Source organism: Macaca mulatta, chromosome 19, assembly GCF_049350105.2.
Source record: "Macaca mulatta isolate MMU2019108-1 chromosome 19, T2T-MMU8v2.0, whole genome shotgun sequence".
Classification (NCBI taxonomy): Eukaryota; Metazoa; Chordata; class Mammalia; order Primates; family Cercopithecidae; genus Macaca; species Macaca mulatta.
The window spans coordinates 19,034,997-19,058,104 of NC_133424.1; the positions used below are offsets into that span (position 1 = coordinate 19,034,997).

Consider the following 23,108-nt stretch of genomic DNA (forward strand, 5'->3'; position numbering starts at 1 on the left):
TCTGGAGAATTAATGAATCAAGCAGCTATAAATACTCACGGACAGGTTTTTCTGTGGACATGTTTTCATTTCACTTGGTGAACACCCAGGAGCCTGACTGCTGGGTTAGAGAGGTATATATTTAATTTAATATGAAACTGCCAGGCTGGCTCCCAAAGTGGCTGTTCCATTTTGTACTGCCGCTGGCAATGAATGAAGAGTTCCTGTTGCTCCCGTCCACATTAACATTTAGTGTTGTCGGCTTCTTTAAAATGTCAGTCATTCTGATAGGTGTGTGGTGCAGTGACAGCTCATGGAGGTTCATGTTTGGGTTTCCCTGTTGATTAAGCATGTTGCGCACCTTTTTACAGGCTAATGTACCATTCTTCTAGCTTCAGTGGTGAAGCTGTCCAAATCTTTATACCATTTTTAAAAACTGGGTCATTTTCTTACTGAGTTTTCAGGGATTTTTATATATGAGAGCTTTATCAGATAAATTTTACATTTTTCTCCTACTCCATGGCTTGTCTTTCCTTTTTTTTTTTTTTTGAGACGAAGTCTCGCTCTGTCACCTAGGCTGAAGTGCAGTGGTGTGATCTCAGCTCACTGCAACCTCTGCCTCCTGGCTAGAAGCGATTCTCCTGCCTCAGCCTTCCAAGTAGCTGGGACTACAGGTGCCTGCCACCATACTCAGCTAAATTTTTTGTATTTTTAGTAGAGACAGGTTTTCACCATGTTGGCCAGGCTGATCTCAAACTCCTGACCTCAAGTGATTTCAGCCTCCCAAAGTGCTGGGATTACAGGCGTGAGCCACTGCACCTTGCCTGTCTTTCCATTCTCTTAACAGTATCTCTCAAAATACAGAAGTTCTTAATTTTGATGAAGTAGAATTTTTCAATTTTTTTCTTTTATGGGTCGGTCTTGATTTTGTGTCTTAGTTCCTCCCATCTTTTTTGTTGCTGTTGTTTTGAGACAGGGCCTCACTCTGTTGCCCAGGCAGTGGGCAGTGGTACTATCACAGCTCACTGCAGTCACAGTCTCCTGGGCTCAAGCAATCCTCCAGCTTATCCCCAAGTAGCTGGGACTACAGGCATGTGCCACCATGCCCAGCTATATATATTTTTTAACTCTTTTGTAGAGATGGGGGTCTCCCTATGTTGCCCAGGGTGGTCTCAAAACTCCTGGGCTCAACTGATCCTCTCACCTCAACTTCTCATAGTGCTGGGATTACAAGTGTGAGCTTATAATCCACACTGCCATCTTTTTATAAATAGCTCTATTTTAGGAAAATCCTCCAAACTGCCATTCTTTACCAACTCCCCTCTCCCCTTCCAAACTAGCAGCTCTGGGTAACTCCTGCACACACCCGCGGCAGCCACAGCCCCCCGTGAAGGGTCTCCCAGATTCCTTCATCTGCATGCGCTCTGGGTCACGACCACAGATGCTCCCTGGATATTCCCTGGATGCCACCGCCCACCTGGCAGTTGCAGTGCAGGGTTTTCTTCCAGAAGGCACTCAGCAGGTGAGCAGAAAGCGGCCTCTGTAGTCATGGGAAGGCCCTCAGATCCATTCCTGCATCATGGCTGGGGGTGGGGGAGCTGCTTGAACTCCCTGTCCATAGAAATCACAGCCAAATCACATGCGAGGACTCGTGGTACCACAGATGGCCAGCCTCCATCACTAACCCACTCCCATCCTAAACTGCATGGGATCGGGTTCTGGTTGTTACAACTGAGGAAAATAAGGTACTAAGAGAGGACAGGGCTGCCCGAGGTCAAAGCAGACTTCATCCCAACCTCAAAACCGAGCCCTGGGGTCCCCATGAGGATTTCACAATTTATCCAAACTCACATGATCCCAGGGTAGCAGGATATGACAAACGTTTACTACACATTTCTTCAAGTTATAGTGCTTCTATGTCCCTGAGCCCCGCTTCATCAGACAGACAGAAGTCTCCCTCCAAGGGAGGGACAAGCACCCTGCCTACCCTGCCCACCCTGCCTGCACCTGCATGGGTCATGCTCCAGGCACAGCCCAGGCCTGCTGCCAAGAGAGTGCATCTCAGAGCCATGCAACCCACGCCTGGCACAAGCCCTCTTGCCAACACCTTAACTTTGCCTTTCCCCCTTATTATTCCACCTTTTGCATCTGCCTTTCTTCAAACAGGAAAAGAGGCTGTCGCATGTGGGCATGTGGGCACCTGCTGCACACCCCAGGGGCACCTGGACCACAGGGTCAGGCCCCTCGTCCCCTCTAGTGCGCTCCATAGAGTCTGAAACAGAGCGAACCTGCAAGTGCCAGTGTGACAGGCACAGAATCCCCTTTGGCAGCCAGACGCTGTGGTGGCTCACACCTGTAATCCCAGCATTTTGGGAGGCCGAGGTAGGTGGATCACTTGAAGTCAGGAGTTCGAGACCAGCCTGGCCAACATGGTGAAACCCCTGTCTCTACTAAAAATACAAAGTTTGGCTGGGCGTGGTGGCAGGTGCCTGAAATTCCGGCTACCCGGGAGGATGAGGCAAGAAAATCGCTTGAACATGGGAGGGGGCGGTTGCAGTGAGCCAAGATCACACCAGTGCACTCCAGCCTGGGCAAGAGTGAGACTCAGTCTCAAGAAAAAAAAAATGTATTAAAAATTAGTGCGGTAATGTGCACCTGCAGTCCCAGCTACTCAGGTGCTGAGACAGAAGGATCACCTAAGCCCAGGCGATCAAGGCTGCAGTGAGCCACAGTTCCACCAATGCACTCTGGCAGGGGTGACAGAGAGAGATACTGTCCTTAAAACAAAACAAAACAAAACGGGCAAGGAAGCACAAGAGGCTTCACAACCAATGCTCTTTTGCCTCCACCTGTGCTCCTCAAGAGAAGTGCAAGCATTTGGAAGGGTTTTGTTTTTCTTTTTAATCATTCACTAAAACTCACCAACAACAGGTACTGGACCTAAGAATTTTTTTTTTTTTTTTTTTGAGACAGAGTCTTGCTCTGTCGCCCAGGCTGAGGTGCAGTGGCCGGATCTCAGCTCACTGCAAGCTCCGTCTCCCAGGTTTAGGCCATTCTCCTGCCTCAGCCTCCCGAGTAGCTGGGACTATAGGCGCCCGCCACCTCGCCCGGCTAGTTTTTTGTATTTTTTAGTAGAGACAGGGTTTCACCGTGTTAGCCAGGATGGTCTCGATCTCCTGACCTCGTGATCCGCCCGTCTCGGCCTCCCAAAGTGCTGGGATTACAGGCTTGAGCCACCGCGCCCGGCCTGGACCTAGGAATTTCAAACGGAAGGCCCCCAAGAAGCAGCCCTCTCACCAAACCTGCCCTCTGCCCATGGTCTGCAGTGCCAGACAACAACTGCTTTCCCCCAGACAACAGTGACCATGATCTGATCACATCTGACAATGGAAGAAGCTAAGGGACTGACCTAGGTCACTGGGGTCCTCCAGGGCACAGTATGGGCCTCTCCTAGCCCTGGGTTCCTGACACTTCTGAGGTGAATGAGAACGATCTAGGGCCTGATATGGGCCATCCCCTCATCAGAGACCGGGCCAGGCCTCTGTGGGGGTTGGGTCCCTGAGAATGCAGCTCTGTCCTGCCACTGTGCTTCCTGCTCAGGCAGCTAGGAGGTCCCGCACCCCATTCACCTCCATGGGACTATTTGGAGCCCAGCAGACGCGGCCCATGGGCTCTCCTGTCCCCAGGAGGCCCCTCCAGGCCTCCATCTCAACTCCCCTGCAGACAAGGCCATGTGTGTGCCCTCGACCTGTCAGACTCTAGGGCCACCTCACTTTTGCACCTTCCAAGCTCAACTGCTGTTAGAGCGCCTCCTTTCTGCCACGCTCCCAAGGCTGCCCGTCCTCAGCCTCACCACAGAGCAGACCCGCCCCTTCTGATGAGCCTCAGCGTACCGAAGCGTTCCAGCTGCCTCCACCGCTCCCCTGAAAACAGCTAACACTCCACTATGGGAGCCCATCTCCTCCCAGGGCCAGGGAGACCAGGGAGACCAGTACTGGCCCCCAACCCAGGGAAGGCTCATCTTAGAGGCGAGATTCAGGCCCAGCCCAGGGTGCCCCATGAGGCCTGGTAGTTGAAGGAGGCAGAGGGTATCCCTTGCCCAAATTCATGCCACATTCACAGTCATTGGGAAAGCTACAGGGATGGGCCGGGCACGGTGGCTCATGCCTGTAATCCCAGCACTTTGAGAGCCGAGGCGGGTGGATCACGAGGTCAGGAGATTGAGACAATCCTGGTTAACATGGTAAAACCCCATCTCTACTAAAAATACAAAAAATTAGCCAGGCGTGGTAGCACACGCCTGTAGTCCCAGCTACTTGGGAGGCTGAGGCAGGAGAATCGCTTGAACCCAGGAGGCAGAGGTTGCAGTGAGCGAAGATCGCGCCACTGCACCCCAGCCTGGGCCACAAAGCGAGACTCCATCTCAAAAAAAAAAAAAAAAAAAAAGGAAGAAAGCTATGGGGATGAAAACAGTAAGGCGCTCTCCTGGATGCACCACGAAGCCCCTCAGCCACTGTTTCTCCCTGAGAGACCGTGGCAGGAAGCAACAAGCCCCACAGCACAAACACCCCAAGGCTACCTCCTCTGCAGAGGGGGCTACCCCTCGGGTGGGAGCCCTGCAACCTGGGAAGGAATCTGGGGAGGGGCTTCTGTGTGAAGCTTAGCTAAGGGCCCCGAGGGCGGTCAGTGTCAGGCATTGGCTCAACAGGTGCAGGAAGAGAGGCTGCTGAGTCCCATTTCTAACAGTCTATGTACAACAGACCCACCCAAGATGTACGCTGTGACCCAGAGTGGGGGTGCGGTCCTGGGAGTGTCCACCGTGGATGAGACCCAGGTCAGAAGGAAATGGTAGCTTGCCAAGCTCCCGAGGCACACACTCAGGACCCAGGAGGATCGTCCTTCCTCCTCCGGTGGTCGGCCACACTCACCAAGGCTACCCCTGAGGCCCTTAGAGACCCAGGCGGTTCTGAGAAGGGACCGTCTCTGTAGCAGAAACCACGCCCTTCCACAGGGCCCCTGTGTCACGTCAGCCGCCTGGGTGATTCACAGCTCAGCACCAGACTCGGCTCTTAGTGCCTTGTCTCACTGTCTGCCCACCGTGCCCTCTGCAAAGCACCCTCTGCAAAGCACCCAAACCCCTGTCCCAGAAGACAGGCACAGATCACAGAAAAATAAAAGAGGCTGCCGAGAGAATCTGGCACCCTTCAAGGCATGACCCGTGGCCCCCAGCCAGGACCCACTGCAAGGGTGCTCTTAGGTCCCCTTCCCAGTTTGAACCTGCAACCTGGGAACTGCTACATCAGGACCCCAGGGATGTGACCTTGCTAGCCACAAAGGTGGGCATCGGGTCCCGCCTGCCACCTCACCCACATGCGCCTCTGCAGTCCACCAAAGCCTCCCAAGATGCTGGCCTCCACCATCAGCTACAGGCCATGCTGACACCTCTGATGCTTCCACCACTGCACAGTGGGTAAATCCTAATCACTCAGGAACACGAAGAAGGCCCGGTGCGTATAGACCCTGCTGCTCAGACCCCGCTACCCACCGGAAGACCCCCTGAGAAAGGAGTAACTGCTTCTGAGCCAATGCCCATATGGGCTGGCATTCCCCATAAAAACCCATCGAGGGCTCCAGAGGCTTCTTGGAACATCTGGACAAGCCAACCACCCCAGAGAGCAAGGTCACCCCTCAAACGGGCAGGCCCAGTGAGGACAGAGCAAGCATAATAAACGTGTCCTGAGGTGGGCATCAAGGAGGTGCCATGACAGCCAGGCCTCAGTCTTCTTTGCACTTGAGGAGCAGCCGGGCTTGGGGTACAGCTGCCCTCAGCATGACCATGAGCTACCCTGAGCACTTAGGATGCGCTCAGATCCCAGAATGTGCTGTCTAAGGAAAATCCTCCACCTTGCTGGGTCTGACAGAGAGGCAGCTGCATGAAACCAGCGCACTTTTAACTTTTGAGACAGAACCTGATGTGGCCACCGCCAGGCTGCACTGGCCCCTCAGGGAGGCCCTAGGCCAGATAAGCACTGCCTGCGTTTTCCACTAAGGAACATCTCTGGGACGAGGACCGCTGCAGCTGCCTGATGCTCAGGTTCATCAACAACATCGCCAAGTTGTTCCTCTGGAGAGAATGAATCAGTCCCTTCAGATCCTCATCCTCCTGAAAGTTGAACACGTGGCTTCTAACAGGCCCAGGTGCTTACCTTCGGAACAACAGGATCTTCTATTACCCAGAAAAACAAAGTAGAGCCTTCCCAGTACAATCTGTACTTTCAGACTCTGAACACTCAGGAGCTGTGCTCAGAACCCAGCTGGCAGGGCCTGCTCTGCCCATCCAGCCGTGGTCCCAGCCACTAGACTCTAACCTACCCTGACAGGAGCCCTGTGCCTGCCGGCTCTGCCTCACTCTGGCCACAACCAGGCTGGCAAGTGTCCACCGTGGTCCCTGCCCAGTAATAACCTCAGCAGTGTGGTGTGGTGTGGGCATCCTCACCTGGTGGGCCCATCCTGACAAACATGCCTAAAGGCACCTGGCAGGTGAGCAGCGAGACAGGTGGGTCCCAGCCCGCCTCTCCACCTAGGTCTTATCTCACAAAAGGATCGGCTCTGTTATTGGGTTAGGTTGTGGGTAAGCATACACCAAGATCCGCCAACTGACTTCTTCCCAGAAAGATGCCTGTACTTCAGAGCAAACAGCCTGACAAGAAATGTCACCAAACTGGACTCCTCCCCACCAGCAGCACAGAACCCAGGGCACAGCTCCCACAGAGCCTGAAGGAGACCACACAGCAGGAAGTGTGTGGCACTGCCAAGCTGGATAGGAGCTGCAGAGGCAGCCTGTGACCAGCGGGGCACCTGCTGGCCAGGGATGGCACAGGGCAAGTCCCCAAACCTCAGCGTACCCAGGAGGTGCTGGGGCTCAGGATCCAGGGCTCTAGGGAGGGGGTGCATGCTCCCAGCATCCACAGGGCGGGGGCTAGAACAGAACATGCTCTGCCAGGTGCTCAGCACCCACACACCCTCAAAAGCCGGATCACAGGGACCTTCTATGGACCAGGCTGTGCATCTTGAGGGCCAACTTTAAGCAAAGGAAAGTCTGATCACAGGGACCTTCTATGGACAGGGCAGTGCATCTTGGGGGCCAACTTTAAGCAAAGGAGGAGACCGAGGCTCAGGGAAGCCAGGTGCCTTGCTTAAGGCCCCCAGCTCAGTAAGTGACAGACCTTGAGCTGAAACACAGGACTCTCCCAGAATGACGAGGCAGTGGCACCCTGCTATGTCAGGATGTGTCTTTTCTCCTTCCACACTGACAGATCAACTCTTCACAGGCACAGGTCATGCGTCCTGGACCGGCTGACCAGCGTCCTGAACTGAAGCGGTGCAGGCGCAGGTCCCTGCATGTGCAGACCCACTTTCGTCATCCCGCCTGCAGGGGGTGTGGAGGAGCCCTGCCTGACAGCCCAAAGGAGCCGGAGTCTGAAATCTCAGCTGCTCTTTTTACAGAACGTTTTGTCACCTGCCTTCAAATAAAAGCACCCGATTTTGGCTCAAAGTGACATGGACTGGGTATTTGCCTAGAAGCTGACACACACCAGAAAGCAGGAAGCAGCAGGAGCTCTGCCAAGCGTGCTGTGGATCTAGGTCAGAACACAGTGCAGGTGTGAGCGAGGGGGCGTCCTCCCAAGCACTCTAGCACAATTCCAGAAGTTTCAAGAGAATGCTGAAGTTCAGCCAGGTCAGATAACCACCCCACTGCGGACAGGTTTAGAGAAAGTCATGCAGGCCTAGGCAGACCTCGGGCTGGCCACCCCCGGCTGCTCCCATCCCCCTCATGTTAGCCCCTGGTTCCCCCAACCACCACTCACTCCCGCTGGGACCTCACGAGCCCCAGGTTCTTGGTTGCTGCTCCATTCAAGCCCTGAGCCTCTCAGGGCCAGCTCTGGCACCTTCTCTAGCTTCCTCACAGGGGAATCTTACCCAAGTATCCATTGGATCATGCCCTGCACCGCCCAGCTGCCTGATAAGGCCAGCAGGCTTAGCTCTGCAGCCCCCATGGTACTCACACTCAGTGCTGTGTGACCCCTTTGCCTACTGCGGTCTAGATCCTCCTGGGATCCAGCCAGCTGACACCTCCCCCAAGGCCTCATCAGAGAAGCCTTCCAACTGTGAGGGCTCACTGGGGCCCCAGCCCCTGGCTGTGAGCATCTCACCGATTGGGATGCTGGGATGCGAGGTTGGTCTTTTCCCATCTAAAAGGGAGTTCCAGGAGGAGACAGTCCCTCCTGTTTCTGCTAACCCCTGGGGCTGATGGCCTAGCACTAGGACAACAGAACAAGGGCTTAGATACGCACTTAGCAGAGATTCAGGGCCAGCCCTGACCACGCTGTGGGGCCCCTGCTGGTTCCTCGCGCCTCCAGCCACCAGCATGTGGGGCCAGCCGGGCCAGGTGAGACAGAGCCATGCTTACACGCTGGCTGCGTCTGAGAGCAGAGAGCCCTGCTGTGGCCTTCTCTCCTGGACGCAATCTAAAACAATCTCAACTTACAGAAAACCTGGAAGAACAATACAAAGAACAGCCATATTCTGTGACATTTCTCCCATCTGCTCCCCCCCACCCCTATTATCCACAAACTTAGGTGCAGCAATACACTTGCTTCCTGAACCATTTCAGGGCTGGCTGGAGTCATTGCCACACTGTGCCCCTAAACGCAGTGTGTTTCCTGAGAGTAAAAATACTCTTCTGGGCCGACATGGCAGGCACCAGCTTCACATTTATTATCAATATGACACTTCAAGCCACCGTCCGTCTCCCAGGTCATTGCCTGACTTGGTGGTGACCTCACATTATCTTCCCTACAGCGGGAGACTGTGGGCAGTGGTGCGCAGCATTCAGCTGCCCTCATTGGCTGCCTCTAACCTGCAAGTTTCTTGGCCATTCTTCAACATTCAACGTTTTTGGGTAACACCGATCCCTCCTCACTTTCTTCATCAGAGTGTGCTGGATTTTGGGTCTGCCTGGTATCTCCTGAGATCAAATGCATGTTATGTTCCCAGCCGAGGGCCACACAGTGACCACGGCCCTCGGAAGGCATCCCACCCTCATCAGCCATGAGCTCTGACTGCCCAGGCAGTGCTGCCCTGTGCTGCCACCCTCCTCCCCTCGCATCTCCCAGCAGGTACCCACTGCACACCCGCAGCCCCAGGTGCAGCGCCTGCCGTCTGCAGCTTGGCTACAGTGGCCATAAAACCCTGCTTCTGTCTCCGCTGGCCTGGGAAGGAGTCCTCTCTCTCCCTGGTCATTCTCACACATGCTCACCACCAGCAACAGGATGGCTAGCATCACGTGTCAATGTGGCTAGGCTACACTGCCCAGCTGTTTGGCCAAACAACAGTCTAGATGTTGCCATGAAGCTATTCTTCAGATCAGATTAACATTTAAATCAGTAGACTGTTTTGTTTTTTCCTTTGAGACAGGGTCTTGCTCTATTGCCCAGGCTGGAGTGCAGTGGTGTGATCACAATTTGCTGCAGCCTCGACCTCCTTGGCTCAAGCGATCCTCCCACCTCAGCCTCCCAAGTAGCTGGGACTACAGGTACTCACCACCACACCTGGCTAATTTTTTTTTTTAATTTTTAGTGGAGATGGAGTCTCACTATGTTGCCCAGGCTGGTCTTGAACCCCAGTGGGCTCTAGCAATCCTTTTGCCTCAGCCCCACAAAGCGCTGGGATTACAGGTGTGAGCCACTGTGCCCGGCCTAAATCAGCAGACTATGAGTAAAGCAGATCACCCTCCAAAGTGTGGGTGGGCCTCGTCCAATCAGTTAAAAGGCCCAGAGAGAAGATGACTGAGGCCTCTGGCGGAAGGACTCTAGGCTTGAGCTGCAACATCCACTGCAACCTGGGTGTCCAGCCTGCTGTCCTGCCCTGCAGATTTTGGCCTTGTCCCCCCAACCCCATAAATGCTTAAGCCGATTCATTAAAATAAAGATGGGCCAGGCACAGGGGCTCACGTCTATAATCCCAGCACTTTGGGAAGCCAAAGCAGGAGGATCATTTGAGCCCAGGAGTTGGAGACCAGCCTGGGCAACATAGTGAGACTCTGTCTCTACAAAAAAAAAAAACCAAAAGATTAGCTGGGTATGATGGCACACATCTGTGGTCTCAGCTACGCAGGAGACTGAGGCAGGAGGATTGCTTGAGCCTGGGAGGTCGAGACTGCAGTGCAGCCTGGGTGAAACTGTGAGACCCAGTCTAAAAAAAAATAAAATAAATATGACTTTATATTTACCTACCTAGCTCTCTTCTCTCTAAATATACATACACACACACTCCCTTTAGATTCTGCTCTGAGAGCCCTGACCAACACAGACTCACAGACTGCCTTTTGCAAATGGCCTGGAGCATGACACTGCCCTTAAAATCTTCATGTTCAGATTGTCCCAGGCTGGCTCTTGGTACTGGCTCCTGGCTCTTCCCAAACCTCCTCTAAGCCCCCACTGAGACTGTGACACTGGGAGAAGATCCAGGCTCCACCTGGTCTGTTCTGACCACACCATGGGGTTACCCACCTCTGTGAGGAGGCCCGGTTCGGAGACCTGGAAGCTTCCTCATCCATCATGGCGACGCTGCTTACAGAGGTCTCCTGCACGGGACAGCTCCCCACGGCCCTATGTGCAAGGACAGCCATTCCTGCACGGCTCACCCTAGGGATGTCCTTGAATTTGAGTGGGATGAAGGAACACATCTGTTTTCCATAAACTAAAATGTAGCAATTCCTTCCGTTTGAAACATAAGCAATAAGCTACAGTGGTATCAGCACTATCTGTGCCTCTGACGTGCTGTTAGTGCATACAGTGATGGCTGTCTGGAAATGCCACTTCAGCTCACCACTAATTATGGCAGTGAGACTTGCCACTCAATCTCATTATTAACATGTTAAAAGAGTCAATCTGTTACTGTGTCACATATTTCTTTTGAACAACTGATAACTCTCCTGACACACAAGCGTGCCCTCTCCTCCTCTCTGCCAAAGGCATCCCCAGACCCCTCAACTACCAAGGAGGGGAGGTGACAGAAGCTGAAGCTGGCAGAGTGTAGCTCAAGTCAGAGAGCAGGGCTGGAGTCCAGCAGCCAGGCGTAGGCCCAGCTCCATTGCCCTCTAAGCTGCATGGCCTTAGGTGGATGAGTGAGCCTCTTTGAGCCTCAGTTTTCTCTTCTGGAAAATGCGGCCGTGAAGTCCCATTGGCCAGGCTGTGATGACACAAGGGAAGGCTAGGACAAGTTCATTCCCCCACTCCTCTCATGATTCCTCCCCAAGACCTGTTTCCCATCCTCCAAATAAAAACCATGACCTTGTCACCTGCTGCTCCTAATCCCAGGTGGCTTCTAAAGCCAACAGTGACAAGCGGAGGGAAAAGCATGCTGCCTGCATCACCCCCTCTGAGACCAGACCACAAGGGCAACCAAGAAGGAAAGATGGGGTTTATCCCACGGAGACAAGCCACTTCTACAAGTCCAGGGATTTGTCTGAGAGAATACAAGAACAGGGCTGGGGATCCCATGGGGCAATTCAGAAACCCTGGTGAAAAGAAGGGCTGCTGCCACCAGGGTGGCCCACCAGGCCAGTGGGGAAGCTCTGCCCACATCTTCCAGAAAAGACGAGCTCTGTGCTGTGGCCCTCAGGGGCTTGCCTTGGGCCCTGGGCAGCATAACAATGCCTCTGGCCCCTCTGAGGCCAGGGCTGCGCTGCCACTGCTGGCCAGGGCAGGGAGGGCTGGCTCCCCAAATGCAGGGCCTGGTGCTCCAACTTGGGTGGAAAACAGAGACCCTGAACTGGGAGTGAGCTGCCATACTTGGGAGGAGAGAATGACACGACCACAGTGTACTCTCAACCTCTGACCCACGCTGGCAACCCGACAGGCAGGGCACGCAGAGCGACGGCAGCCAGACGGCCCCACACTCCACAGACACCTGGAGGGGAGGTGTTGGTCTAGCTGCCTCCACCTGGACTCCCAAGGCTCAGTCAGCCCCACCTCAGGCCATGCCCCAGAAGTGCCCAGCTCCCTAACGGGGCCTAGGGAAGAAAGTGGCCTGCAGGCCCATCAGCCACCCCATCCCTTTCTCATGGCCTGGGAAAGGCCTGCTAGGTGAGTCACTGACCACTCCTCATAGCTCTTTGCTCTCTTGTCCCCATACACAGATGCTCCCTAGCGGGGACAATCCTGAAGACACTTGAAAGGTGATCTAACCTACGAGGGCACAGTAAAGTGAGTTCACGGCCTCTTGTCCCGAGCAGGTAGACAGAAACAATAATCAGTACCAGAAATCCATCCAAGGACAGGTAGGTTCACACAGACCAAAGGACCCCAAGATATCTCCAGGTCTTTCTCCCTTACTCCAACCTCACCCCTCCTCTCCACTGCCCAGAGTGAACGGCCACAAAAAAAAAGTTTCTATTTGGAGACTGAGGCAGGAGGATCGCTTGAGCCCAGGAGTTCAAGGTTATAGCGAGCTGTGATCAAGTCACTCACTGCACTCCAGCCTGGGCAACAGAGCAAGACTCTGCCTTGAAAAAAATTTTTAAAAGAGGGGAGGGGAGGGGAGGGGAGGGGAGGGGAGGGGAGGGGAAGGTCACACAGAGAAAAAGGAGAGATTTGGATATAGACGGTGTCAGCCAGGACAGCATCAGCTCCCAGCCTATGTAGGAAGGAAGGGAAGGAAGTTAGTTTCTTTTGGTTTTTTTTTTTTGAGAGGGAGTCTTGCTCTGTCACCCAGATGAGAGTGCAGTGGCATGATCTCAACTCACTGCAGGCTCCGCCTCCCGGGTTCAAGCAATTCTCCTGCCTCAGCCTCCCAAGTAGCTGGGATTACAGGTGTCCGCCACCACACCTGACTAATTTTTGTACTTTTAGTAGAGACAGGGTTTCACCATGTTGGTCAGGCTGGTCTCGATCTCCTGACCTCAAGTGATCCACCCACCTTGGCGTCCCAAAGTGCTGGGACTGCAGGCATATGAGCCACTGCACCAGGCCAGAAGTTAATTTCTGATTTCCACTCTCTGCCCCCACTCCCCCTCCCACCTGTGCTGATGACAGCCCCCACTCTCCAGCCTTCTGGGCTCTGACCAGGTGAGGCATCTTCCTGTCTTTCCCTTCAGAGCTTGGGAGGCCCCACCCATACCTGAGCTGGAGCCTCACCTTCCTCCACTTCCCTATCCAGGTGGCATCTGGACAGCTCTACCCTGTACCTCTAGGCAAGTGTGATCTCAGAAGCACCATGTGCCCAGGATTTGAGAGTTGAAAAAGATAGCAAGGCAGAGGTCCGGAGCAGAAGGCTGGCACTAACTCAATCAAGGTGTGGGCTATAACGTGTTAGGCCCTGGGAACTCACCGGCTAATGAGACAGATGTGGCCCTGCCCATTCATAGCCCCTGGGCACAAATTTTGGAGTAGACAAAAACTAGAGTGACACAGGGGACCCCTTGCAGGGCTGTTCTAACTGCCAAGGGTTGGGGACCACTGAGCCGAGAGCAGAAGTGCAGCGGGTGAGCTGACCCCAGGAGACTGCAGGCCTTGTGGGGTGGTCTGTGGAGGAGAGGGGAGCATCAGTGTCTGGCATGACAAGGCTCGGGAGCATGTGGGGGAGGGCCTGGCCCCACCCATGTGCACATCACCAGCACCGTGGGCTGCTGGGATGTAGAGGGGAACTGGCAACAGCAGCAAAAAGCCCCAGCGGGAGTTGGTGGGCCCCACCATTCCCTCACTCACTCACATCCCCATCAGAGAGGGCGCAGCACCCGCCTGGCTGCCCTGGGTAGTACAGCTTGCAACTTCCTTGCTTCAGATGTCAGGAGAGCACTAGAGGCTTCTTGGAAGCAGCGCCCTGCATAAGGGTACCCAGCTCCCGCTGTAGCTGAAGGAGGGCCGGGAGGCTGCGGAGATAGGGCTGGTGGGCAGAGTGACAGGCAGCAGTGGCTGCCCCACTAAGGAGAAAAGGAGGAGCCACAAGCCCCGGCTGAGTGAGCAGAAGTCAGTCCTCCCGCCTCCCCATAAGTGGCCACTCAGGGCAGTATGCACTGCAGTGGGGGGGATGGGGAGGCGGGCACGTCCCACGCACCTCAGCTTCCCAATACTGACCAAGACCTGGGCTGTGGGGGACATCTGGATGTGGACAGCACCAGCCAGGGTAGGCCCACTGAAGCCTCTTCTCATCTTTTTTTTTTTTTTTTTTTTTTTTGAGACGGAGTCTCGCTCTGTCGCCCAGGCTGGAGTGCGGTGGCCGGATCTCAGCTCACTGCAAGCTCCGCCTCCCGGGTTCACGCCATTCTCCGGCCTCAGCCTCCCGAGTAGCTGGGACTACAGGCGCCCGCCACCTCGCCCGGCTAGTTTTTTGTATTTCTTAATAGAGATGGGGTTTCACCGTGTTAGCCAGGATGGTTTCGATCTCCTGACCTCGTGATCCGCCCGTCTCGGCCTCCCAAAGTGCTGGGATTACAGGCTTGAGCCACCGCGCCCGGCCGCCTCTTCTCATCTTACCTTGGACTATGAGGCTTAGGGTAGAGGACTGAGGAGCAGGCTCCTGCCACACGGGCCTGAAAGGGCCTGTCCTCCGTGAGCCCCTACCCTACCTGCTCCACACAGTGGGCATTTGGAGGTGATGTGAGAGGTTTATATGGGGACTGCAGAGGGAGTACAGATGCAGGCACAGTGCTACCAACACTCCACTTGGTCCCCACAACCTTCAGGACAGATGGGGTTACTCCCTCCTTATGGATGGGGAAACTGAGACTCAGGAGGGGCCATGGCTGCGCCCCACACAAGCACCTTTTAGTACTACTGGGCCAAACATCAGAACTTGATACCGGAGCTGTGATGGTCATGCCTGAGTGTATGGGTGTGGGTGTGAAGAGAACCACCCGTGAGCCCCGCAAGGTGGCCAGGCCACTGCCTCATCCAGAAAACTCCCCTGCATGCAGGAAGAGCTTGAGGGCTGCTGTGCAGCAACACTGGGTGAGGAAAGAGCTCAAAGTCTCCCCGAGGGATGACTCAGGAGACAGAGACTTGACCAGACTCAGCCTCACACTGCACCCAGAGCGCTTCCTCTACTTCCTGTGGTAACAGAGCCTGTCTTCCTGGGCTCGAGAATAAATAAAACCAGGTCAAGTGCAGGTAACAACTTATTTTTTTGACATTATTAGAAACATAGTTTGGCAGGAGCTACAGAGATCATGAGTCGGAGGTGTGGAGTAGGGTTGGGGTTTGGCACAAGCCCAGGAACAGGCCCTTCTCCAGTGTCCCCTGCCAGCAGGTGAGGCCAGATCCAGGCTGCTGCTGTCCACTCAGGTGGTGGGGACTTGGGGAGGGAGGTCCTTGCCAAGGCCAGGCGGGCAGCACAGGAACCTGTGGTTGTGGCCTACGATACTAAGTTTTCCACTGCGGGCAGACATCACTTCAATAATATAAAAAATCCAGAAGGAAAAGTCTAGTCTGAAATGACAATGAGATACCACCACATGCCTGTTAGAATGCCCAAAACCCAGAACAGACAGCACCAAGTGCTAGCGAGGACACAGGACAACAGGAACCTCATTCATTGCCGGTGGGCATGCAAAATGGTGCAGCCTCAACAGACTCCTGAAAAACTAAACTAACACACTCTTACCATCCAATGCAACAATTGCACATCTTAGTATTTGCCCAGAAGCACTGGAAACGTGCATCCACACAAAAACCTGCACATGAAAAATACGAATTACAGCAGCTTTATTTGTCATTGCCTAAACTCAGAAGCAAACAAGATGTCCTTCATTAGATGAATGGATAAATAAACCATGTCACATCCAGACAACAGGATATAAAAAGAAATGAGCTAGGAAACCATGCAAAGACATAAAGGGGACTTAAAAGCCTATGACTACAGCAGCCAGTCTAGAAAGGCTGCATACTGCATAGTTCCAACTACAGAACACGCTGGAAAAAAATAAAATTATGGGGACAGTGAGAGCATCAGTGAATGTCAGCGGGCAGAGGGGAAGAAGGGATGAGTAGGTAGAGTTGGGAGGATTTTTGGGGCAGTGACATGACTGTGTGGCACTACCATGGTGGACATGTCATTATGTATTTGTCTAAACCCATAGAATGTACAGCACAAAGAGTGTGTCCTGATGGAAACTCAGGGCTCCAGATGATAAAGATGTCAGGCTGGGCACAGTGGCTCACACCTGTAGTCCCAGCACTCTAGGAGGCCTGGGCGGGAGGATCACTTGAGCCCAGAGTTTCAGATCAGCGTGAGCAACACAGCAAGACTGTCTGAAAAAAAAAAAAAAAATTAAAAATTAGCTGGGCATGGTAGCACACACCTGTGGTCCCAGCTACATGGGAGGCTGGGATGGGAGGATCACCTAAGCCTAGGAGGTCAAGGCTACAGTGAGCTATGATTATGCTACTGCACTCTGGCCTAGGCAACAGAGTGAGCTCTTGTCTCAAAAAAAATATATATATATATGTCAGCCAGGCGCGGTGGCTCATGCCTATAATCCCAGCCCTTTGGGAGGCCGAGACAGGCCGATCACCTGAGGTCGGGAATTCAAGACCAGCCTGACCAACATGGAGAAACCCTGTCTCTACTAAAAATACAAAATTAGCCGGATATGGTGGCTCATGCCTGTAATCCCAGCCACTTGGGAGGCTGAGGCAGGAGAATCGCTTGAACCCAGGAGGCGGAGGTTGGGTGAGACGAGAGGGCACCATTGCACTCCAGCCTGGGCAACAATAGCACAACTTGGTCTCAAAAAAAAAAAAAAATTCATCCATTGGAAACAAATGTGCCACTCTGTGGGGTGGATGGGGCACTGAGAATGGGGGAGGCTGCGGGTGCGGGGAGGCGGGGAGAATTATATAGGAACTCTACCTTCCACTCAACTTTGCTCAGTATTGGCCAGAGCCAACCTGGATCACTAAAACTATTTCTTTCTGGCCTGAAATTAGATTTTGAGAAGGGCTTCATAGTAGCAGGACATGACGGGACCCTAGGGCAGCCGCCTCCGCTAGAAGACAATCCAGAGGTCTATTGAGTTAGGAAGGGAAAACAAAACTGTCTTTCTGATGCCAGGCAGCTGAACTCAACGGTGTGAGACTGCACAGTACCATCCAAACTCCTGGATTTCTACAATTCTGGGAAAATAGAATTGGCAGTGTCACGACCAGGACAGAAGGTCTAGTTTAGCTTCAGGGACCCTGTGAGACCCTCCCCAATGACCAGCAGCTGGGCCGGCCTCTCAGGATATTGCTGCCCCCGGATGGGTAGACAGGCTGGGTTAAGAAGAACACAGACAGCTGGGTGTGGTGGCTCACGCCTGTAATCCCAGCACTTGGGAGGCCGAGGCGCGCGGATCGCTTGACCTCAGCAGTTCGAGACCAGCCTGGACAACATAGTGAAACCCTGTCTCTATTAAAAATACAAAAATTAGCCAGGCGTGGTGGCACACGCCTGTAGTCCCAGTTACTCAGGAGGCTGAGGCAGGAGAATCGTTTGAACCTGGGAGGCAGAGGTTGCAGTGAGTTGAGATCATGCCACTGCACTCCAGCCTGGGCAACAGAGCGAGACTCCTCCAAACAACAACAACAAAACCCGCACAAACATATGCACTAGGGACAAAATTAAAGGCTGGCTCCCTCCTGCATGCCACCCTAGGCCACTCATACTCAAGCCCAGGATGCCAGGAAGGAAGGCTGGCCTTAAAGCTGAGGCAGCTCTTGAGGCAGTGTCATGGCCTCTCCTACCTGCAGAACCCAGCAGCACACTTCACCCATCCCAGCACGGATGGGAGGGCTCAAGAGGAATGACACAAGGGCCACCAGCGGCTGCTGGGAATTGAAAGCAAAACTTCTGTCTTGGGGCCCAAGAACTGAGATCAGAAGATTCACTTCCAACTCATGATCTGCCATTTAAAAGCTGTGTGACCTCAGGAAGACACTTAACCTCTCCAGGCTTTGTCACACAGGGCTGATTTTCTAACTTGCAAGGCTGCTGAAACAATGTATTAACAGCACAAACTGGACTCTACCATACCTGTGACCTCCAGTATCTGCCTGTAAGCTTCTAAATGCTGGAAATAAAGCAGCGTTCTTTAAAACAAAACAACACAACACAAATACAAGTCCTGCCATGAGCAAGGGGGCAAGGCCTCGGGGCCCCTGCAGACTTCCCAGGGTTGGGGAAATGGTCCCTCAGCCCACCGTGTGGCTGTGAGTGATGGACCTGACACCTGACCTCATCAGTTTCCTCATCTGTAAAATAGGAATAACCCCATCCTCCCTTTCAGGAGCCATAGTCAGGGTATGAGTAGCCACAGTCACACCACCTCACGGCATCTGCTCCCGAGCCAGAGGAACAGACGGGGCACAGGGGACAAGGGCTGGGAGAAAGGACACTGGGGGGCTCTGGGCCCTCTAGGAGAACCCACCAGGGATGGCTGATGGGACAGGCCCCAGAGTGGAGGAAGAGCAGGGCCGAGGGAGCCATCTGACCACAGAACATGCTCAGTGATCTTTCTCAAAACTGCATCAATGGCCGGGCGCGGTGGCTCAAGCCTGTAATCCCAGCACTTTGGGAGGCCGAGACGGGCGGATCACGAGGTCAGAAGATCGAGACCATCCTGGCTAACCCAGTGAAACCCCGTCTCTACTAAAAAATACAAAAAAACTAGCCGGGCGAGGTGGCGGGCGCCTGTAGTCCCAGCTGCTCGGGAGGCTGAGGCAGGAGAATGGCGTGAACCCGGGAGGCGGAGCTTGCAGTGAGCTGAGATCCGGCCACTGCACTACTCCAGCCTGGGCGACAGAGCAAGATTCCGTCTCAAAAAAAAAAAAAAAAAAAAACTGCATCAATGACCCCAAATAATATTCAGCAAAGTGAGAGCAAACCCATTAAGTGCTTAAGCAAAGCATGAGGCCAGGCATGGTGGCTCACACCTATAATCCCAACACCTTGGGAAGCCAAGGCAGGCAGATCACTTGAGGCCAGGAGTTAGAGACCAGCCTGGCAAAATCCCATCTCTACTAAAAATATAAAAATTACCTGGGCATGGTGGCGGGTGCCTGTAACCCCAGCTACTCGGGAGGCTGAGGCAAGAGAATTGCTTGAACCCAGGAGGGTTGCAGTGAACTGAGATCGTGCCATTGCACTCCAGCCTGGGCGACAGAGCAAGACTCCGTCTCAAAAAAAAAAAAAAAAAAAAGTGAGACCACCAGCCATGTTCCTGTTCCCGCCTTCCTCACTCCTGAGACAGGTGTGACTATGAGGCTTCCTGAGCATATCGTGGGTTTGTAAATGAACCCCACTAGGCTGCACCAAGCGCTCTTCAAGAGGTCCACCTCTCCCGCCACTTTCACAGCTGCTCCATCAACAGGCTGCTTGCGACATTTGAAATCTTGCACACAGAATCCAGTTTTCTCCAGGCAGGACCTGGCGCAGCTTCGTTCCCAGAGAGTCCATTCTCACAAAAGGAGAGACGGGAACTGAGAACTTCCTTCAAGGAAGCAGCTGTGTGTTGGCGCCGATGGAGGGGTCAACTGGTCCCCTGGGGAGGTCGGCACAACTCTGGTGCCCTGCGACCTCTTAGGGAGCCCTCCCTGTGCCATGCCTGGGGCAGCATGGCAGATGGTGGTCTCGGGCTGAAACACACCATGTGTGTAAAACAGCTTTGGGAACTGTCAGGGGCCTTACAAAGCTTACTATTTTTCAACTGAAAAACACTGCTTTAACTTTTTAATACATCACTGAGGTACACTGAAGCATACCCAAGACTCTCAAAAACGGCCTAAGATGGTTTGGGTGCTTCAAAACATACCAGCCAATGTGCACACAGATCACACTCAGGAAAGTGAACACATGGCAACTGCTCGCCAAATTCAACTCCACAGAGTTGACTCTGTGACTCCACAGAGCAGAACCTGCAGGGAAGGCAGGCCAACCTCCAACCACTGAACTTGGGCCAAAACTCACAGCGGGAGAGGCAATGCTGTCCCATCCCAAGCATGTGGGCGCACACCTGGGAGAAGAACGAGCAGGCCATGACACTGTTCTCGCCATCTGCATCAGCGGGCAGCAAGCGGCACACCTCCAGGGGCCATGCAGACAACCTGTGCCACAGCAAACCCCACTCCGCGCCAAACCACTCAATGGGAAACAGTGGTGAGCACAGCATGGACCACAGAGAGTAACACAAGTGGGCAAAACACACGAGAAGCCACCAGGCAGACCCAGATGACAGCGAGATACCATGTGTGCCCAGCACCAAATTAAGAGGAATCAAAAATTAAGAGGAATCAAATTAAGAGGAATCAAAAATCCTGCTGAGCAAGAGGATGTGGGAAAGGGCCTGGGATGGGCCCCTTGTCAGCGAAGAGGGGCCCAAGCCTCTGACAATGAGGCGGACCCTCCAACCTGCCACACACCCTTCCAGGCCAGCCGGGGCCTTGGAGTGAGAGGCCACCGGGAGGAGGGAGCAAGACACTCGTTCATGGCACAGCCAGCTCAGAGCCGGGCAGATGAGACGGAGGCCAAGCCAGGGGCCGGCTACTCAGGGGAGCACACAAGGACAGCCAGAATTCACTGGGACAGGATCTGCCCAACCCCAGGCACTTCCTACTGGTCCATCGGACACACCTGGCTGGGGCCCAAGAGGTGGTAGCATAACATAAAAGCAAAAGAAAGTTGAAACCACTGATCCAGGCAAATTCGGACTCTCCCACAGATGGTCCATCCTTGGGGAGCATCTCCCCCACATCCTCGGCCTCCAGCTACATGTCTGAGGGTGGACAGGAAGGAGGGGAGGCAGCATGGGCACCAGTGATCAGGGCAGCCCTTTCCAAAGAAAGGCCCTGAGCAGAGTCAAGAGGAAGGGGAGGAAACACTGGAGCCTGGCGGGCAGGTCCTGGAGCCTCATGAGGGTGGTTTGGGCTCAGGAGACACACGATCAGGAACCAGGAGTCACCCCCACAGAGTCCCCAGAGGTTGCTAGAGTGCATCTCACAGAGGCATGAGCAGCACCTGGCATGGGGACAAGGAGCTTACAGCAAGTGGGAGATGCTCTGATGCTCCACACTCAGCTGCCCGGTGCCCCACAGCTCCACGGGGCCAGAACACCCAGGAGGCTCCCAACACCACAGCCGGATAGCCCATTGAGGATGCACACCCCCAGTCCAGCACCCAGAGGTGAATGAAGGATTCCAGGACAGCAAGAGAGAGACATGACCACCCTAGGGTGGGCTGTGGGAACAGCTGTGGATACAGAAAGGCCCCCTGGAGCCATCCTCCGCGGAGAGCACCACCTACATCTTCTGAGTTGTGGGCAGGCCAGGAGTAGACCAGGAAGGGAGGGAGGTGTCCCAGGTGAGGGCCAGGCCTGTGCTGACTGTGCCAGAACCCAGCAGTGAGCTCACCTTAGTCAATTCTGCCAACAGGCACCCCCACCGCCAGGGAAATCCTGCAACCAGCTGCATTAGGAGCAGACATTTACAACTAAAAGGTCAAATGTCCCCAACCACAAAAGTCCCAGTAATCCGCACACAGGGCTTCCCAAAATCCCATCTCTGAGGGAAGACAACTGAAGAAACCAAGGAGGAAGAGACAGTGTTTAAACAAGAGAGAGGGCCCAACGACAACGGACACCAGACACCTGCCACTTGTCATGCTGCAGATGCCAGGAGGAGGAGTGGGAACACGGGGTGGCAGCATGGGTTAGTGTTCTGCAAAGAAACCCAATGACCTTCCTGTTTTTGCTTCTGAGACAACTTAGGGAAGAAGTTTTGGGCCATCAATGCAGAATCCAAAAGCCCCTGTCTGGGGAAACCATGGGGCCACCTGGCTGGGTGTGCCAATGCCCAGCAGAGCTTCGGTTACTAACAGGGCAGGCCAACGCTCCAGGCAGGCAGCTCGGCACTTCCAGTGGCTGCACACCCACCACACATAGGCACAGGGCTGGGCGGCACTGCCCTGTAGAGCTCCCTGGTCACTGCCAGAGTGGCTCCCTATTACCCGCTTATTTTATAAAGAGGCACTTTACAGCTGGTTTAATGTGGTGAAACAGGAACCTGACTTAAAAAGAAAAGGGAACCCGCACTGTGCCAGGCTGGCACCTAGTGCAGGGACATCCCTGTGAGAATATATGGTCTGGAGAGTATCCCGTGGTGCCGCCCGCCCAGCAGTCAGGGCCATGGGTGTCTTTATGGCATCTGGGAGGAAGCACCCCCACCCTGGGGTGATAAGTGGGATAAAAAGGAGGTGACAGAGTTTTTCTGTCTTATTTTTGGAAAAAGCATCTGGCAAAGCTGGAGAACAGCAAGGGAGTGAAGCAGACCCATGCGAGTGAGGGAGCCCCAGCAAGGCAGGGGCACGTCTGGCTAGGCTCTGAGGAGCTGAGCTGCCCATACCGGGAATCTCAGGCAGGACGTGGGCTCTTGGAGGTGACAGAACAGACAGAACAGGCTGTTGCAGGACACACGTCCCTCCTCACCCGGCCCCACCACATGTTCATCTAGTAACAGTTCACCAAGTGAGCTGATGTGGCCCCAGACACCCAGAGCTCAGGGGACACGCAGAGTCACGGCTGCTGAGAACTCAGGGGCTGTGAGGAGATGTCTGAGCAGTGGTGGGAAGGGACGGGAACCTGTCACTCTGGCTGCCTGGCACCAGCAGGAGTGGAGAGTGGGCTTTTCCAAAGCACCCACCCAGGGCTCAATAACACCACCCTTCCTTGGGTCCTGCCGAGTTTCTCTTCTCAGGGAGCCTTCCCAGCTGCAGGCTGGATGAGGGTCCACGGGAATGTCACTCTTCACTCCTGTTCAGAATGCACCTGGCTAACTGGAGTCACACCTGGGGGCCTGGCTGCTGCCCCGCCAAGGTTAAGGACACACACTCTGGCCAGACGCTAGGTCTGACCCCACCCGTATCCATGTGGACACCCTGCTCACCCACATCCCCCCGCCTGATCCGAGGGGCTCACTGAAGCACCGACTCCTCGGCATCCAGAGAGGCCTCACCTGGTGGCTACAGCATGCAGAGGATCTGCTGGCCGTCACAGTGGGTGCAGGGGTCACCTGTGCTGGCACCCCTGCCAAGCATGCATC

At 54.2% G+C, this 23,108-nt stretch overlaps 1 protein-coding gene and 1 long non-coding RNA gene across 7 annotated transcripts in view; one reads left to right on the plus strand and one right to left on the minus strand.

The window, feature by feature from the left end:
- The window catches only part of ELL (elongation factor for RNA polymerase II), an 86,449-nt gene that overhangs the window by 46,136 nt on the left and 17,205 nt on the right, over window positions 1–23,108 (minus strand). The gene's annotated exons all lie outside the window — the stretch shown is intronic.
- LOC144336874 (uncharacterized) lies at window positions 878–3,307 on the plus strand. The gene is made up of 2 exons (XR_013409282.1): window positions 878–2,361; window positions 3,206–3,307. It is a non-coding gene; the product is annotated as an uncharacterized LOC144336874 (long non-coding RNA).